The sequence below is a fragment of the Panulirus ornatus genome, chromosome 23 (genome assembly GCF_036320965.1).
Source record: "Panulirus ornatus isolate Po-2019 chromosome 23, ASM3632096v1, whole genome shotgun sequence".
NCBI classification, from domain to species: Eukaryota; Metazoa; Arthropoda; class Malacostraca; order Decapoda; family Palinuridae; genus Panulirus; species Panulirus ornatus.
The window spans coordinates 17,346,763-17,351,446 of NC_092246.1; the positions used below are offsets into that span (position 1 = coordinate 17,346,763).

A 4,684-nucleotide genomic window follows, 5' to 3' on the forward strand; every position below is an offset into this window, starting at 1 on the left:
AAGCGTGGGAGGTGGGTTGAGTAGATCGGGTAGTAAGTGGTGGGATGAAGAAGTAAGATTATTAATGAAAGAGAAGAGAGAGCCATTTGGACGATTTTTGCAGGTAAAAAATGAAATTGAGTGGGAGATGTATAAAAAAAAGAGACAGGAGGTCCAAGAGAAAGGTGCAGGAGGTGAAAAAGAGGGCAAATGAGAGTTGGGGTGAGAGAGTATCATTAAATTTTAGGGAGAATAAAAAGATGTTCTGGAAGGAGGTAAATAAAGTGCGTAAGACAAGGGAGCAAAAGGGAACTTCATAGTAGGGCGCTAATGGGGAGGTGATAACAAGTAGTGGTGATGTGAGAAGGAGATGGAGTGAGTATATATATATATATATATATATATATATATATATATATATATATATATATATATATTTTTTTTTTTTTTTTTTTTTTTTTTTTTTTATACTTTGTCGCTGTCTCCCGCGTTTGCGAGGTAGCGCAAGGAAACAGACGAAAGAAATGGCCCAACCCCCCCCCCATACACATGTACATACACACGTCCACACACGCAAATATACATACCTACACAGCTTTCCATGGTTTACCCCAGACGCTTCACATGCCTTGATTCAATCCACTGACAGCACGTCAACCCCTGTATACCACATCGCTCCAATTCACTCTATTCCTTGCCCTCCTTTCACCCTCCTGCATGTTCAGGCCCCGATCACACAAAATCTTTTTCACTCCATCTTTCCACCTCCAATTTGGTCTCCCTCTTCTCCTCGTTCCCTCCACCTCCGACACATATATCCTCTTGGTCAATCTTTCCTCACTCATTCTCTCCATGTGCCCAAACCATTTCAAAACACCCTCTTCTGCTCTCTCAACCACGCTCTTTTTATTTCCACACATCTCTCTTACCCTTACGTTACTTACTCGATCAAACCACCTCACACCACACATTGTCCTCAAACATCTCATTTCCAGCACATCCATCCTCCTGCGCACAACTCTATCCATAGCCCACGCCTCGCAACCATACAACATTGTTGGAACCACTATTCCCTCAAACATACCCATTTTTGCTTTCCGAGATAATGTTCTCGACTTCCACACATTTTTCAAGGCTCCCAAAATTTTCGCCCCCTCCCCCACCCTATGATCCACTTCCGCTTCCATGGTTCCATCCGCTGCCAGATCCACTCCCAGATATCTAAAACACTTCACTTCCTCCAGTTTTTCTCCATTCAAACTCACCTCCCAATTGACTTGACCCTCAACCCTACTGTACCTAATAACCTTGCTCTTATTCACATATACTCTTAACTTTCTTCTTCCACACACTTTACCAAACTCAGTCACCAGCTTCTGCAGTTTCTCACATGAATCAGCCACCAGCGCTGTATCATCAGCGAACAACAACTGACTCACTTCCCAAGCTCTCGCATCCCCAACAGACTTCATACTTGCCCCTCTTTCCAAAACTCTTGCATTTACCTCCCTAACAACCCCATCCATAAACAAATTAAACAACCATGGAGACATCACACACCCCTGCCGCAAACCTACATTCACTGAGAACCAATCACTTTCCTCTCTTCCTACACGTACACATGCCTTACATCCTCGATAAAAACTTTTCACTGCTTCTAACAACTTTCCTCCCACACCGTATATTCTTAATACCTTCCACAGAGCATCTCTATCAACTCTATCATATGCCTTCTCCAGATCCATAAATGCTACATACAAATCCATTTGCTTTTCTATGTATTTCTCACATACATTCTTCAAAGCAAACACCTGATCCACACATCCTCTACCACTTCTGAAACCACACTGCTCTTCCCCAATCTGATGCTCTGTACATGCCTTCACCCTCTCAATCAATACCCTCCCATATAATTTACCAGGAATACTCAACAAACTTATACCTCTGTAATTTGAGCACTCACTCTTGTCCCCTTTGCCTTTGTACAATGGCACTATGCACGCATTCCGCCAATCCTCAGGCACCTCACCATGAGTCATACATACATTAAATAACCTTACCAACCAGACAAAGTATAATAAAAAAAAATAAAAAAATATAATATATATATATATCTTTTTTTTTCTTTGTCGCTGTCTCCCGCGTTTGCGAGGTAGCGCAAGGAAACAGACGAAAGAAATGGCCCAACCCACCCCCATACACATGTATATACATACGTCCACACATGCAAATATACATACCTACACAGCTTTCCATGGTTTATCCCAGACGCTTCACATGCCCTGATTCAATCCACTGACAGCACGTCAACCCCTGTATACCACATCGATCCAATTCACTCTATTCCTTGCCCTCCTTTCACCCTCCTGCATGTTCAGGCCCCGATCACACAAAATCTTTTTCACTCCATCTTTCCACCTCCAATTTGGTCTCCCACTTCTCCTCGTTCCCTCCTCCTCCGACACATATATCCTCTTGGTCAATCTTTCCTCACTCATTCTCTCCATGTGCCCAAACCATTTCAAAACACCCTCTTCTGCTCTCTCAACCACGCTCTTTTTATTTCCACACATCTCTCTTACCCTTACGTTACTTACTCGATCAAACCAACTCACACCACACATTGTCCTCAAACATCTCATTTCCAGCACATCCATCCTCCTGCGCACAACTCTATCCATAGCCCACGCCTCGCAACCATACAACATTGTTGGAACCACTATTCCTTCAAACATACCCATTTTTGCTTTCCGAGATAATGTTCTCGACTTCCACACATTCTTCAAGGCTCCCAGAATTTTCGCCCCCTCCTCCTCCCTATGATCCACTTCCGCTTCCATGGTTCCATACGCTGCCGGATCCACTCCCAGATATCTAAAACACTTTACTTCCTCCAGTTTTTCTCCATTCAAACTTACCTCCCAATTGTCTTGACCCTCAACCCTACTGTACCTAATAACCTTGCTCTTATTCACATCTACTCTTAACTTTCTTCTTTCACACACTTTACCATACTCAGTCACCAGCTTCTATATATATATATATATATATATATATATATATATATATATATATATATATATATATATATATATATATATATATATATATTCAGAATTAGTCTGAATGCTGAGTGTTGTCCTTTTCTGCATCTACAGCCGGCTTCACACAGGAGGTGTGGTACTGTTTCTGACAACTCTCCGGTAATATCATACTGATGTAAGAGACTAATATTCCAAGGACTCATTATGATCCATTACTTGTTAAATGTCAATACCTTAAGGGAAGACCAAACGTCCAAACCACGACAGTCATCTAGTCCTTCACTCGTCACAGTCATAAGTGTGGGTATGACCCAGTATATTTCATCAGTAATCCCTGTAAATACTGCTACTTGCAACATGAATATATATGATAACATGAACATTTGTCCTGGAGTTGGAAAGACAATGCTTCATGGGAACTCACCAGCAAAACTTCTCTGTTGAGCCAGTGTTTCTTTACCAAGTACCACTGGATGACAGTCAAGCTCTTGACATCAGAATGTTTCACGGTACTATATATATCTATTGCCCTCTGACATATATGTACAGGCGTTCCCTCACTGAACATTTTTCTCTGTGTTGTATCTTCTCTTCCCTTCAAATTGTTACCACACAATGGACATTGTACACGGTGGCATGATCTTAATCTGGGTACTCGTATATTCTGATCACCACCGCTCTTATCTTTCTACAAAGATGGGGCCGGGTTTAAGAAAGGCATATGGAGACTACTAATCATTTATTATTCCACAAGAAAGCACAAGCTAGCAAAATTCTAATATAACATCTATTGAAGGAAAACCATCACTCTGGGTGTAGCGTCATGTGTGGGGCTAGTCACGGTATTGAAGGTTGTCATTCCTCTTGCTTAGGTAGGATGGTTCAACTTCACGCTTTTGTACGGGCTGGTAAGAAAGATAGCCGTACTGATAGGCTTGTTGAGGTTTACAGGGTGGTAAATTTTGCAGGCCTTGAAATGCTGCCGCGAAGGCAACCAACAGTACAAAGATCTGAGGAAGAAGATATTTAAATCATCTTTTATAGCAAGCAAATTCTTTTGCATAATGGCGAACCTATAAAACAAGCTTCAAGAAAGTTTAGACTTATGAGGAGCGTACCAGAATCCTCATGGTTGGGGATGTGTTGTTGGTGGCTGTACAGCTGCTGTATGGTCAGTGTTTGCGCTGTCGTACATATATATACCCAGCGGGGAGCAGACCACACCCACCCAGTGTCCCTGACGGTGACAATTATCCTGATGACGTGTTCTTTATGGTGGTCATAAGGTTAACTGGCTGTACGTGCATTCTCTGTTCTTTAGTCAGGACATAGAGTGGTCATGAGGTGGATGGGTATACAGCATCGGCACTATAATAGATGGAGTTCCTGTTACTGTCACAATAATAAGAAATTCTCTCAGAAAGTAGATTAAATTCAGTTGGTTCTGAAATCACCCAGTCTGCAACAGTATTTTGAGTGGGCATTCACAGTTTTAAGCCAACAATATGACTCTCCTTTTCCACTTAGGCCCCGTCATCTTACTACATAATCAATCGTACAGCTTCCAGACCCCTTTTACATAGTTGCCTCGGCTTCAAGAGCTGCGCTTCAATCAGGGGCAGGATATGAAGTACTCCTTTGCAGTGAGTTTTTTCTTTCTA

General features: G+C 42.0%; 1 long non-coding RNA gene across 1 annotated transcript; it reads right to left on the bottom strand.

Moving 5' to 3' along the window:
* Positions 1–3,747: 3,747 nt before the first annotated feature.
* On the bottom strand, positions 3,748–4,188 carry LOC139756680 (uncharacterized). The gene is made up of 2 exons (XR_011714411.1): positions 4,142–4,188; positions 3,748–4,033 (listed from the first exon to the last, which is right to left on the bottom strand). It is a non-coding gene; the product is annotated as an uncharacterized lncRNA (long non-coding RNA).
* Positions 4,189–4,684: the final 496 nt, after the last annotated feature.